The following is a 15,399-nucleotide window of genomic DNA, read 5'->3' on the forward strand; positions in this document are numbered from 1 at the left end:
GTATATCTTCTTTATTCTCTAATGATTTCTGGTAATTTTTTTGAACACTGGAATAACCAATCCCTAGTGAGTATTTTAATATACTATATATAAAGATAATTGCGCTTAAAATGGTATAAATAAATAAGCACACGTTAATCATGTTTAAATGTCGATAAAAATGAACGTTGTACACATATTTCATTACAACTTTAAATTCATCTCATTCGTTTGAAACTAACCCGATGTTGATTAGGTTAGGATAAGATGACTGCACGATTACTTAGTTATTTATATTTATGTATATAGTATATTCAAATACACATCAGGGATTGCTTGTTGCAGTGTTCAAGAAAATTACCAGAAATCACTAGAGGATAATTTCACAAATTAAAATAGACAATAGGTGTTTAATTGTATTCCAATTATGTACATATATATAGAATACATGTTAGAATCAAATGCGCGTGAGAAAAATTATTTTTGAAAGAATTATATGTATGTATTATTATACGTAGTTTGAAGATTTGTACTATACTATGGAGATCTTATTTTAATCATAGCTAGAGGATTTAGTAAATCTTTGTATGATAATTGTGTAATTATGTATATATATATATATATTACATTAAATATATTATTACATTAATAATAATAACATTATATTAATTATGTTAGAATACGATGTTCGTAGTCGTATAAATCTTCAAGCTACATAGAATAATTCTTTTTCAAAAGCATTTGACTCTGATATCAAAGACTGTAATTATTACGAAACAAATTTTCTTCTCTTTCATTGTACCTTCAAATACTTGCAGTCTGGCGTAATTCTCGTTTAGAGAAATTTTAAAGCGCGAATTGGCGAGTGAAACTTTAAGAACATCTTCATTATACTTTCTCGACCGGAGCAACATCTCTCTCCAAGCTCAACCATATGATTTACCCATGTATGATGACGCATTTATGCATCTTCGAAAAGTATACCGGTTGGCCGGTCTTCAATGAGGCATCGTGGGAAAACTTGGAAATCACCAGCCAGTTCAAGTACATTGAACTTCACTGGCATCGTGAAGAACGGCCACACGTTGACATTTATATGCTTTTTATCGTGAACGGGGCCCACTGTACTCCGCTCTACTGGGTGACCTAAAAATCCACAGCCACAATACTTTTTCTAAAGATAAACCCGCGTACCGCTATTCTTCCAATCTTTCGTTTCAATTTCAACATTCAAGAATTTGTCTAATCGTTATAATTAAAAATTATATTTCCCGTGGCCACTGTTTCCTCGTATCGTTTATTTTAGTTTCTATTTCAGAATTTTCCTAATCATGGCAATTAGAAATAATTCCTTAGGCCACACTATTCATTATACTTTTTATTCCAACTGCTGTTTAAACATTTTTCCAATGACAACCAACCAATAGTATTTCTAATAGTTTCTAAAAATAATTAGAAACAATTTCCTGATCCATCGTTTTCTTTGCTTTGTATGTCAATTTGTTTGAAAAATTTCAATTTCATAGTCCTCCTAATCGGAATAATTAAAAAACGTAATATAAATCAATATTTTTTCCATTTTTTATTGTTTCGATTCCTTTGGAAGGAACTGAAACATTTTTTCCATTTTTCATTCGGATCTCTGCTTCGATTCCTTTGGAAGGAACTGAAACATTGCTCGGTTTCTCAATGCGGTTTCACGGACAATTTATTGTTGGATTAAAATAAACCGAAAGCCGGGAAAAAGATTAGTTTGACGTTTGATGGGTGTATAAAGTCGATGATACTCTCCTCGCAAGGTTTAGATTTACTGCGATCCACTTTTATGCTCCATCTTGCTCAGTCAGACGCTTTCCTCTCGGTTATTCACCTCGAGATCTGTCCAGAACGACCCTGTTTCTCGTCTTTGCTTACAGATTAATTTTGCTTCCTTTACGAAACGGCGAATAAACCGACGACTCGACGCTAAGGGTAGACGAGACGATTCAAGAAACCCGATGAAGAAGCGAGATGTTGTACTTTGAAGGACATACAAGTTCCTTTTTCCTCGAGAAACTTGTCTTCTTCATCGGAAGAACAGGAATTCCAATTGTGAGCATATTGTCGAACATCAAATTCCAATTTAACATCGCAGACAAAATCAATTAATCGGAGATTTATTTGTCAGAAAAATGAAAAAATGAAAAAAAAAAAAGAAAAGAAAGGCTCCTAACGAGGATAAGAGTACCCTTTTCTAGATAACTATTTATCTAACATACCGGAAAAAGAGCAAAATACTGGTTTTGATTAAAAAGAAAAAAACTTGTAATTTATCATAGAAAAAAGGGTCAAAGTTATCGGGAAATTGCACAATAATTACTACTAATTACAGCAGATATTGTTAGAAGACATAAGTAAGACTATCTAGTTCAAGAAACAAAGATGACATCATTTTTTGATAAAAATCCCTGCCACGATTAAACCTTAGTATTAGGAAGCAGTTGTTTACGTGTTTTCGAGCTACGATAAATGGTTAACACGCTGCTAGAGCAAACAACACGTAAGAGACGTAAATCGTCTCCTCTTACACGAAGCAACAAATGTAAAAGCAACTGTTTAGCTCTACCACTGAAAACTCTTAAGAGTTTATTTAAGATATAAAAGTTTATATAAGAGTCTATTCTATTAAATAAAATAAATAAATAAAACTGTGATATTTTATCATGAATCTATTTTATATATAACGATTGTCCTAAGTTGTAAGATTTTTCAGCGCTAGTACACATAGAAAATAGCCGGCCGCAGGCGTTTGTTTCTACAGAAATGCTCTTTCAATTTGGTATAATAAGATTGCTCGTAAAATCTCTTCCTTTTTTTTTATTTTTCTTTTACTTTCGTAGCTCGTGCCACAGCGTGCGGATAATCGTTTCGTAACTACCGTGTAACGCCATAAATTGCTGGTGATAAACGACGTTGCGACGGTTACTTAATTGCCTTTTGTAGCCTCTCTGCTTGTGACCCTCCGACGCGCGACCATTTTCATATGCCAACGAAACCTGGCCCCGGATTAACGTGGAATCCGGTTACCTGGCGAACTTTTGTCAGGAAAATGGATCGTTCCGGCGCAGTGCGGCACATGGTGGACAAAAAATTGAAATGATCATCGCTCGATTTTTTGATCTTATTATTCGATGATATTATCAGCGTGTAAGCGTTAGAAACGTAAGCGACAATTGGCCAAAAAATCGACGAACTTTTTATTCGATTAAGAAAAATCGAGAAACTCGTTTATATTAATCGGATCATATAAAAATGTATATAAAGTTAGACGAAGAAAAGAAGCAACGACCAATGCACAGTTTTAAATTAAATTTTGAAATCGGTCGGTTGACCGGGCCTGCTAAGGTTGTATTAAACCGTGTGTAGTTAGACAAAGAAATAAATATTCGAGATATTTCGAGCGAGCCAAGTGGCAGACGAATCACCAACAAAGATTCGATATCGCGTCGGATCGCCTGGTGTCAAGTTTCAGTCAAAAAACTGCACGTCACAGGCTACTTTTTTGTTTACCTTTGTCCCGAACCCTCGTTCAACTGCCGCAACGTAGAACGTGAAATCTAAACGTGAAATCTAAACGTGAAATCTAAACGCTAAAACGTGGCCTGCAAACGCGCGAAACTATTCCGTGAACGTGCGAACGTGGCCAGCGAATTTTGATTTTTGTCCCGAATCCTCGCTCAAATGCCGGACTGTGCGGCATGCAACGTGGCCATTAAGGCGGACCCGCAATCGCGCGACGTGTAATCCACGATTGCGGCACGATTTACGTTCGACGTTTGACAAAGGGATTGATCGCAGACGAGGCGTGCTATTGATCATAGACTAGGCGTGGAATTGTCGAATTCCACCGTTGGACTGTGTCGGACGATTTAACCAGCGAAGGGACTGACATGGAAATGATTCGACAGTAGCGGGTATTACCTCGTGAAACCCAGCGATTTCTACAGCGCTACATATTACCTCGCTTTCAACAAGTATCGGTACGCTTGCCACAGAATTTTTACCACTATATCACGTGCATTATACGAAGCTTTTTGAAACTTCGTTGGCAAAGGACATTCAAATACACGCTAGAGTTTATAATATGGAACGGTTGAATTTTTAAAAATGCATATTTTTCCTTTCACTTTGAATGTACAATTTGAAAGAGGCGTGACTTCTCTTCGGCTTATTTTAACTCCATAACTTTAATAAACTTCGTCGGTAAAGGACATTCAAATACAGGTTACGATCTATAACATGGAACAGTAGAACTGCATATCATAAAACAAACATGTTTTACGTATATTTCTATATATTTCTATAATTATATATATAATTATGTATATTAATAATATACACAAGTACATCGAAGTATTACATCCTGAAAATCTTCAACAGGTTTGGCAATAAGTGGTGAAGCAAAAGCGTCAGCCTATATTTAGACTACCTCCTCTAAGAAGCGATAACCAACTACTACATTCCAGCGGTTTGGCTTGGAAAGCAAACCATGTCCTACATTGTTCCATCCGTTTTTGATCCTTTGAAAGTAGTAGACTACAACGGCGATGAATTCAACAAAAAAAAAAAAAAAAAAAAAAAAAGAGAAAGAAAGACGAATAAAACAATAGCAACGTGCACGCTTCAGCCAGTGCTGGACATTGAGCCGTCTACGCGATTCCAGTAACAAACGTTGATGTAATGTATGTATGATGAGATGTAAGCAAACACTGGAACGAAAGCTTGATTTTCGGACTGGAACGACGGCACGCAGTAGCAATGAAAACACTGTTTACGTTATTTTAGTTTCGATCCAGTGCTGGACCGAAATCGCTGGACTGGAACGGTGTCTAGCGGACCAATGTAAACGCAGCTTTAAGTTGCGACTACGGCGACGATCTACCACGTAGCTGTGGCGTTCTCGTGAGTCAGAGCAACGTGGTGGGCATACAGAAACGTCGGCCACTCGAGACGAGCCTCTCGTTTCTATTGCTTTTCGTCAATGAACCGACGTTTCCCCCTTTCTTCACCACCCACTCGCTATTTTTATCGCCTCACCCCGACGCCACACGCTGCGCCGCCATCTTCTTTCACTTTGATTATTATTTCAACGCGATATATTTCGATGCAGTCGACTGTAGACGATAATAAACGATCATTGAGAAATTCTGTCTAATTGAGAAATTTATAAATATTCTGGTTCCGATTTCTTTGCAAATATCACGCTGTTGGGTTTGTTTATTTCCGATATATCTCGACCGTAGATGACGATACTCGTCGTAACGCGAGATACTGCTATCTGTTCGTGACGAATATACTCGTCAAAAACCGCCAACTGTTTCGATGATACTGTACTGTTTTTCTTTTAAGATATTTTGCTGGAGAAACGATTAGTCTAAAAGATATTTTAACTCGGACGTTGTAACGCTCGTCGCATGGAAGTTGAGGAAAGACAACAACAAGCACTCTTTATGTTTTTCTTGTTTTTCATACGATAAGCTTTACGAGATTATGGATAATCTTTAGAAATTACGATTGAAGTTAAATCTTTCGAAACTAATCACTTTTCAAGTACCTTGCTACTCTTTTGTGTAGAATTCTACAGTTCCATTTAAGAAGATACTGGTGTACTTAGTATAATCTTGACAAATTGAAGGCAAACATTTGTCTTCACAATGAGATTCTAGGAGACTCAGTTACTTATCTATGGACTGTGTATCCTCTCTATACTTGTATCAAATTTATATAAATATTACCATATAATGGCAAAGAAATGTTGATTTGAAGTAAAAATTGCAGATATACGAAAAGACAGATAATTCAAAGCAAATGGACAAACCTATTATTATATTGGGTTGGCAACTAAGTGATTGCGGGTTTTGCCATTAGGTGATATTGACAAAATCCGCAATCACTTAGTTGCCAACCCAATATAAAGAAGAAATATTATACAATATTTCATAATATACAGGGTGGCTGGTAACTAGTGGTACAAGCGGAAAGGGGGTGATTCTACGCGAAAAAAGAAGTCGAAAAATATTTTTTTTTTAATTTTTCCATCGAGACAACGATCTACAGTGAGATCCGTTATAACGTACCGCACGCGTACCCAGCGAAACCGTTATAACGTACCGCGCGCGTACCCAGCGAAAATTCAAAGTCGATTTTCTCGAAAACAAAGCCTCGAACGAAAAATTTTTATTCTATATTTTCGACTTCTTTTTTCGCGTAGAATCACCCCCTTTCCGCTTGTACCACCAGTTACCAACCACCCTGTATAATTCAAAATTCTGCAAATCCACCACTGTGAATCTACAACGTTACTATGAAAACTCAAAAATTGATCATCCTGACCACTCTGGTACTAGAATTCGTCAGAGATAAAAATTATGTTCATACAGTTACCAAAAAGAAAGCGTATGAGGCATGAAGTCATAAAAAATGAAATTAAATGAAAGGAAGAATCGCACGATACGATATCATCTGACATTCTTGTGCAGATAATAATGAAAAATGTTTCAAGGAAGGCTGTTTACAGTACATCACAGTAAGTATACTTATATAATCTTTTATCTATTTTATCTGTTCATTAAATTTTTATACGTCTATGTTTTTAACCATGAGTATGAGTTAGATATAATAATATTTAAGTATTATCTATTCCTGAGAAATTTGAATGGAATAAATAGTGTAACTTTCGAAGATATTATGTAAGTTTTTTTTCCTGGTAATCTAGGAACTGAATAAAGATAGTAGAACGTTTTGTACTGTTGAATTGCAAGCCGATTAAAAGGCGGCGTTTACTGTCGGCGATATAATTCGCAGTATAAACGTTAAACGCTTTCAGCTGCCACTTTCGCTCGTTACTTTCATAAATCACGTTTTAGATGACGTTGCGGTTTCTATTTGCTTGGAATCGATCCAATTGAGTAACTCAAACAGGGATAACAAACTTAATTGTTATTACAATCTTTCTAATAATACGACCACGTGAAATATCGAAATAGAAAGATTCTCCTTTAAAACGTACTCTTATTTTATTAAAATACTTTTTTCCCAAGATAACGAATAAAAAATAAACTAACTAACGTTTTAAGCCATCTTTCCAATCATAAAAAAAAACCTACTGAATTGTCATTGCAATTTCTTTAACTTTACCCTATATATAAAATACTATATATTTTAATAAATAAAAATACTTCTAATAAAATATTTCCATATTTTAATAAATAATAAAAAAAAGTAACAAAAGACAATCAATAGTTGTCAACTTTTCGTTCACGAACTTCGAATTGAATTTGAATCTGATATCGTTTCAAATGGCTACACAGATAGATCATAATTCCTTTTTATTATGTATCTTTCCAAATTTGTTTTTTAATTCAGCATCGTCATACAGATTTTATTTCCCTAAATAAGCTGTTTACTTTTCTTTATCGAACAATCTTCGTTCGGCAGCAGCCGATCTTCACGATGTAGCTTTTTCTTCGGCGTTCGGTCCTTTTCCATGAGTCATTCGCATTCCAGCGCATTCTTCTTTCGCGGTCGTCCCGCGCATTCCATCATCCACGTGTTTATTAATCTCTGTCAAAGAACCGTGACGGAAACTCGTCGAATTTACCTTGAACCCAACGTTACACCTATCGTTTAATATCTTCTTCTTCTTCTTCTTCTTTTTCGTAGATTCTAAGAAATCATTGGCTCCTGAGTCGCATATAATTTATCACAAATATTTCATCGAACGTATGTATTCGAGTAAATATTCGTTAATATAATGGTAATATTTGTATTAATATTGAAACGATATTGAGCTTCAATTTGACAAAATTCCGAGTTGCGTAGACTTCACAGTTTATCAAATTGTAGTTTATCGCAGCTGCATTTCCGTATTCAAGAGATTGCAATTTTATTCGGCTAAGTTTCAAAGTTGAGCAAAGTTCTCATAGATATTTGCAGACAGACGAATTTTAACCTGTTACGTAACAGAAATCGATGATTAATCATCGCGATTAATTAGAACTATGTCACGAAGAACGTGTACTAATTTAACCGGAACATGTTCGTAATTGACTCGTATTGAAGTTCATAATTTAATCTCCAATAAAATTCCTGTGCAATTAGAGTCCTTTTCTCTCTTAAGATCCTGTGCCTGAAAGAGTTAACAGGCAGTTAAATGGCAAGTCCATTTTCAAGCGTGATTTATGGTTACTAAAATTGAGTTGTAAGATTGCACAATAATATAAAGAAAACTTCGTTTCACACAAGCAACTTGGGAAGCTTCATTTGTTTGCATAGATGCTCATGGCATAAAAGTGATACAAATATTGCGTTGGCAACTAAGTGGTTGCGGGTTTTGTCAATACCATCTAATGACAAAATCCGCAATCACTTAGTTGCCAACTAAAAATTGACTTGTAAGATTGAACAATAATGTAAAGGAAACTTCATTTCACGCAAGGGCCCTGGGCAGCTTCATTTGTTTTATGTATAAATAGTATAAAGCTTCATTTGTTGCATAGATGCCCATGGTATAAAAGTGATACAAATATTGGGTTGGCAACTAAGTGATTGCGGATTTTGTCATTAGGTGGTATTGACAAAACCCGCAATCACTTAGTTGCCAACACAATGTAACGAATACTTCCGAATCGTCAAAACTCCCAGGTATACTTTGTTCTAACGATTGGATCTCGTCTAAAGGCACAACATTTTTTCGCCATGGAATTCGTCTACTAGATGGCTTTAAGTTACAGAATTGAACTGGACAATCCTTTCCAAATAGATTATTTTAAATAATTTTTGCAACATTTTCTGGAAATAGGTTATGGTATTTTTTTTCTTTTTTTTAATAGACTATATATGACTATATAGACTATATAGGAATATTATAATTGGACAAATAGGCAACGGCTAGATAAATGATTAAATAGCCAGATTTCAGGCGTGTGTAAATAAATGTATCGGATAAACAAACAGATTTATAGTGGAGAGTGTACGGTAAATGGAAAAAACAATTGTAAATACGCGTCCCTTTACGTGGCCAGAAGGCTGAAAAATAAACTGTTGTTATTTATTCTATTTAATTTTAGCTTCACAGGAAATGGACTTGCTTTTACAATATTTTTTTTTAAATTCACGTACACTGAACTCTAATTACTATTATTGTAAATTAATATCGAACAGCATCGGATGGATATGAAGGATAAAGAAAAACAAAAATTATTCAAACTCTCTGAAACATCTTGACCGACTGTAAGAGCCGACTAAAAGCGGACAGTTTTGACGCGGTCACGTTGCATTATCCTGCGGAATGCACGGCTTCCGGGTGCATCTCCGGGAACAGATAAGGGGTTACAAAAGGCAGGCCTGGAATTCCGGAGCAAAGGAGTCCCACGTTGGTTTAAACGTGATCCTCGCGCGGTTCTCTACGTGACGCGAATACGATCTCTCTCCTCCTTTTCTCTGCCCTGCATCGTCCTCGCGACTTTTCTGTCTTTTCCAGCATTCCCTGCACCCTGAACAGAGAGCCTGATCGTGTTCTACGTGACCGGAGGATCCGCGCAGCCATTAGCTTCTGTGTGCACCTTCGAACTCGAAGGCACGTGAATTTTGGACGTTGGCCAATGGGATAAGGATAATTCTTTTTGTTTGGCGAAAAGAAAAAAAAAAAAAAAGAAGAGAAAAGAAAAAAGAAAGGAAAAATAATGGGAATGAGGTGTTCGAAGGGGGAGGATCCCAAAAGGTTGGAGAATATTCGTGGAAGATAATAACAGGTTCGCCTAAATAATAATAGGTTTATGCAGGCTGGGAAATCGCTTAAGAGATTCTTTGAATACTTTGGGAATGTTTGCTCGCTTTTTAACCCTCGAACGATGTCTTGCACTTTTAACCCTCGACGTAATATGGAGCAAAGGAAATCGCAACGCAAATATAAACGCAAAACGTCCAGATACAAAAATCGAAGTAGAAGACTTTGGGATTAAATTCAAAGTACTTTGCAAACTAAAAGATACAAATAACGATTATAGCACATATTCTAAAAAATGTTATTAATTCTCATTGTAAATTTGTTTAAAAATTATGAAATAAAATTGCTTTACAATCATGCTGATGGAAGTACACAAGATAGACAATTCTAAATTGATTCATTTCTTCTACACACAGTTATCTCTATCTCTATTTGTATTAAGTAAGAAGAAACAAATTGTTCTTTCCTTTACAATCTACATAATTACACATAATAATAAGTCTTCTGTAAATACATTAATCCTTTTAAAAATGAATCACAGAGATACGATAATACTAATAGTCTACGATATTTTTATCAGATTTGTATGCATGTTAATGTTCTACTCTCCCATTCTTGCGTAATCGAGTACATCTAGGATCGATAAAGGAAATTGCACGCAAACGCTATCGGAACACTGTGTTTGAACGACGATAACCCGATTCCCATTGCCGCTTGGAAGATCAAATAATTGATCGACCGTGCGATAACTGTTATCTTCTATGAAGATAATCGTCGTGGAATTGTGACTCCTATGCGCTTTATCTAGGACTATTTACGTTTAAACCGAACGTTTTCTCTATTCTTATTTGAAAATTGTTAGAGAATGAATATATATATGTTTGCAATGAAATTTTATGATGAATGAATTTATTATTTTTTCTTTCTAATAGAATTATTGTTTTAAATTTGCTTTTTCCATTACTGTGTATTCTTAAGTCTCGTTCAAACGATTTCCGTGAATTCTTGTTAAAACAAATAATCTTTCTTTTATTTTGCAAATGAAATATCGTATTACTCCGAAACAAATTTTACAATAATATTATTATTAATTTATTAATAAAGTATTAGAACCTTTTTTACTTTTGTTCGGACAATTTCAACTTGTAAGAAGAAAGAAAAAATGATGGACTGTTGTATTGACAAATTAGAATAAAATTTCCCTAAACAAGCTTCTTCCACTAATTTATTCGTTCTTCTAATTAGCTTGATATTTTATATTGCGCAATTATTTAGAGAAGCTCGTATATCCTTGAACGTTAGTAATTTCATAAACCGGAAATAGATATGTCGCTGACAGACTTCCCACGAGACAACCATTAGACTGTGAGTGTTCCATGAATCACTTTATCTCATAACAGAACTCCAAACGGGTACAAAGTTCCATTCGTCGGGTTGGAATAACAATTTCTATTAATATTTTCATGAAAACGCTATCTTTACCATCGTTTAGATTATCAGTGTCAATAACCGGACTACCGTCACTTTTAGAAATATTTTTAAATATCGATTATAGCGGTTAATTCGTGTAATTTCGAAGATTATACACTTTAAATTTCCTCTTTAATGTAACGTACGATAAAAATTCTTAAAAATCACATTCTAATATCGACGAGTTTATTGGAATCTTATATTGCTACTATAATTGAACAATAATAATGTTAAAATGCGTGCCGAATATTATAATTATAATTATACTCTAGACATAAACGTGAATGATCGGTTCAATTCAATAAATTATTTATTAACGCTTATGCAATAAATTATTCTGTAAAAGAAAGATGTTTCTGAGTGTTGATATCGGTTTGTGCAACAGCTTGCATCAATTCAAAATTGCCGCGCAATTTCCACATTACGATATAACCCTACTGCAGCCCTCAAACTTCTACGTTTTTCAAGCTTGCTCTCGTTAAATAAAAAGAATTTTTGGTATTTTAAACAAATTTAATACAAAATTTAATCGACGAATCATACACGCCAATAAGGATTGTTTCATATTTTCTTCAGATTCAAGATATTTTCTAACGTTACGAAAAGTACGAACGGCTCGAAATTGACCGGAAGAACGTAACAGGATTGACACGTGGGCTGTCTCGTACATACTTTACCCTGGAATCCTCGAAAGATTAAAAGAAATATACTCCGCCATAACATTTAACTTGTGCATATTGTAGTTGCACACTTTTCCTCTGACAATATCATCTAAATCAATCGCATAGTCGAGCAGTTTCTTAGTCTATGAAATTCATGTATATTTGAAAAATTGCAACTGAAATTTGTCTTATTCTAAAAAGCTTAGTAACTTGTTATTCCTATAACATTATATGGATACTTTTTCACTCACCAAAATAGTCTTGGAATAAAATCAGGCACGAAGTAGTACAGTCGATGGCATCCTAATCGAAGCCCTCGCAATGGCTCAGGAAGTAATTGATTCCAGCGGCAAGAAGAAACACGCGTGCACGCGCATGCGTGTCACTGCGACTGATCGTCGTTTCAAGGAAAAGAATCACGCACTGTTCGCCGAAGAACGATATCGATCACGAGTTAAACGATTCACTGTTTCGTCCAGGAGAAACTGATGCAACAAGCAATAAAAGACACAATGATCCTTTCTTCGAATCCTTTTCTCAAGTTATAGAATAATATTTTCACAAACACCAATGAATACTTTGAAATATAAAGTTGCGGTTAGGAATCAGGTGCGCAGATCGTGTGAATAGAGCACAAACGAGCAGGTACTGCGCAGCCTTCGCTGCTCGAGCAACAGGTAGATACTGTGGAGAGAGGCGAAGATGGGAATGGAGCGAGTGTGCCACTCGGATAGACGGATCCGAATGCCGACGACGAGCGGGACTGGACGTAAAGGAACACTCACAATGCGGTGACGAATGGTTCTGTGCTGTTTAGATCGCAGATAGCGCTATTTGGATGGCATTATGGAATTTAGTCCTTTGTCATCCAAAGAGGGTGTGTACTGTTCGTTTGTAAATTATGAGCTTGAAACGTTCTTGTATAATTAATTGAAGCTTGTTTTTGCAGATGATGGTGTCGGGATTTATGCATTTCTTATAGCGTTATTTGTGGTGCATCGTTTATTATAACCTATGAGTTTCCTACAGTTTTCTATGATTGGTAGAAGCTTATTTTTGCAGATGAAATTTACGAATTGAAATAGCGTTCAGAGATTCGATCGTGTCATCCAGAGGAAGCTGCAACGCGTATCATTTGATTTTGAACTGTGAGCTTGAAACATTTTCACATAACTAATAGAAGTTTGTTTTCGCAGGTGACGGTGTCCAGATGTACGAGTCTTTCATAGCGTTATTATTCAAATTCATCGAAACGAAACTATATGCGTGAAGGAAACGAAACCTTCCACGAGAATTGTTTCATGAAAAAGCCATATGCATTTACAAAACGATTATGGGGAAGAGAAGACTGGAAGTTATCTACCCAGTCACACCGCCATAAGTACACTGTAATGCAGCCTCTCTTATCGGCCTTATTAATCATTCAACGAGTGTAACATGGTTGCATGAAATAGAAAGAACGTATCGCGCAATTGTACGTAACGAGAAGGTTAACAAATTGTACGGCTAAGGATGTCATCTATCAGATCGACTCGTGTTACGATTATCACACAATCTGTCTCGAGACTCGTGTCTGACGTTCTTTACGTCTCTTTCAGCAATAATGCAACTCGCATACATCATTGTAGGTACCGTTTCAAAGTGAATTATTGAATATATATATATATAGATATATGTAAATTTTCTCTCGACGTGATATTCCTTTATTTGTGATATATAGAATTTAATCTGTATTTTACATTTTTTTTAAAAGCGAATTTTTTTTGTTTTGGAGGGTATTCCTTTGACAAGGAAAATTCAAATGAGGTTATGAACTAAGCCTCAAAATGATTTTGAATATATAGAAATTAACCTATAGCGAATGATAAATATTTTGTAATTTAAAAACACTCAATTTTCGGAGAAAAATTTGCAAAGAATATGCTTGTAACTCTCCAGACTAAGAAATCAATTTTTCAATGTGAACAAATATTATTAGAATACTTTGAACATCCTAAATTAAAGTAAAAATAGAAAAATATGCGGATGCGACGAATAACTTGCGAAATAAAAATCTACAAGTACAGCGCGTTCTCATAATAGACAGAAATTAGAAAATTCAAGATTCCGTATCTCTTAAACAAATCAGAAACTAGCAAAATTAAACTCGCTCTAATTTCACGTTTAATCCATCATATTTTATTTTGAGAAAGATGCCTAATACCAAAGCCAATTTACTATGGAATCTTTTGCTATTCGAACATTGCAAGAGCAAAAGTTTTTAGAATAGAAAATTTTAGATACCTTTTATTTCTTATGCAGTTTCATCAACAGCGTCATGCAAGCAGAGTATAATAATCGTTCCCCAGATTTCACGAGGATTTCATAATCGCGATAAAAAGTAGATTTATTCGTACAGGTAGTAGAAACATAGCAGGTCAGCCAGAGATTCGATTAAAGAGCTCGCATACGTGACTGGTTTCGTAGGATTTACTTTCCATTGAACTCGAGCATCTCAAAATCTAGCGCGGCATTATCTCAGAGTTAATCGAAGGAAGCTTCATCAGTCTCTTCGTCTGTTTCAGACAGACGGTTGCCGAAAGCTAGGTTTATTAGAATTTAGATTATAAGATGGATGTGAAATTCTGTTCATTATCATGTCCGTCCATCGTCTTCAAATTGCAGATTCACAGCACTTTAATTTATCTATCAGATAAGTTTCGCTGAATTAAAGATTCGACACAGAGAATGAGGGAAATGTCGCAAAACAGTGGAAGATTTGCACAAGATCCTTCAGCTGACTCCTACACAGGAGGTGCTGGCTCTACCATGAGGAACTCTGGTTGAATTTTCATTAGAATTCATCAAACCACCTTCGGACTTCATTATACTGTAATAGTGGAGGGGCTGCATAATAGCAGACTCACTGTACAGACCTTATTTGCATACATTAAAAAGGAAGATACGGTGTATGGGATGCATCTTCACACTTTAGAATGCTAGACATATTGTAGGCAACGCACCATTGTTAGAACATTATACTTCTTCATACATAGTAATGAGTAAATATAAGATAGTATTGCAGAATATGTTTTCACATGCTGTAATAATATTTATGTTACACGTAAATACAATGCACAATGTATTAAATTAGTCAATATACTAAGGAGAACATTGTTTTGTATGTTATCACATTGATCAGATTTCCAAACACTAATATGGTACGATAAATATGTAGACTATATGCATGTTAATATTTCTGTGCTATGTGCCATATACTACAATAATAGAGATAACATAGAAAAGCAAAGAAACATTATCTCACTCCTTTTAATAAATACGCATCTAATAGAATACTTTGTATATTATTATAATAAACGTCGATATCATTTCTACATATATCACGATGTATCATGATACTGGATGCGCTATAAATTGTGTATTACCTTTGTATCTCGTGTATATCAGCAAATATAATCGTGGCATTCCCTCATAACCCGCAATACTAGATAATATGTATTATACAAACACAGTTCTCCATAT

At 35.1% G+C, this 15,399-nt stretch overlaps 1 protein-coding gene and 2 long non-coding RNA genes across 9 annotated transcripts in view; 2 read left to right on the forward strand and 1 right to left on the reverse strand.

Moving 5' to 3' along the window:
• The window catches only part of LOC117232852 (pleckstrin homology domain-containing family G member 3), a 94,184-nt gene that overhangs the window by 12,760 nt on the left and 66,025 nt on the right, over positions 1-15,399 (reverse strand). Inside the window, exon 1 of one of the 6 annotated variants that reach the window (XM_033492555.1) lies at positions 12,129-12,264. The exons of the other annotated variants lie outside the window; for them this stretch is intronic. The gene's annotated coding sequence lies outside the window, so the exon portion shown is untranslated. Of the gene's footprint in view, positions 1-12,128; positions 12,265-15,399 lie in introns of those variants that run through there. 6 annotated transcript variants of the gene reach the window in all.
• On the forward strand, positions 3,380-4,576 carry LOC117232863. Its single transcript, XR_004493211.1, has 2 exons — positions 3,380-3,998; positions 4,399-4,576. It is a non-coding gene; the product is annotated as an uncharacterized LOC117232863 (long non-coding RNA).
• On the forward strand, positions 12,613-13,787 carry LOC117232859. 2 transcript variants are annotated; one of them, XR_004493206.1, is made up of 3 exons: positions 12,613-12,754; positions 12,827-13,505; positions 13,652-13,787. It is a non-coding gene; the product is annotated as an uncharacterized LOC117232859 (long non-coding RNA). The 2 variants fall into 2 exon arrangements; XR_004493207.1 differs by having other exon boundaries at positions 12,827-13,501; positions 13,652-13,767.

This window comes from Bombus vosnesenskii, unplaced genomic scaffold (genome assembly GCF_011952255.1).
Source record: "Bombus vosnesenskii isolate JDL3184/JDL3185 unplaced genomic scaffold, Bvos_JDL3184-5_v1.1 scf7180000013293, whole genome shotgun sequence".
Lineage (NCBI taxonomy): Eukaryota > Metazoa > Arthropoda > Insecta > Hymenoptera > Apidae > Bombus > Bombus vosnesenskii.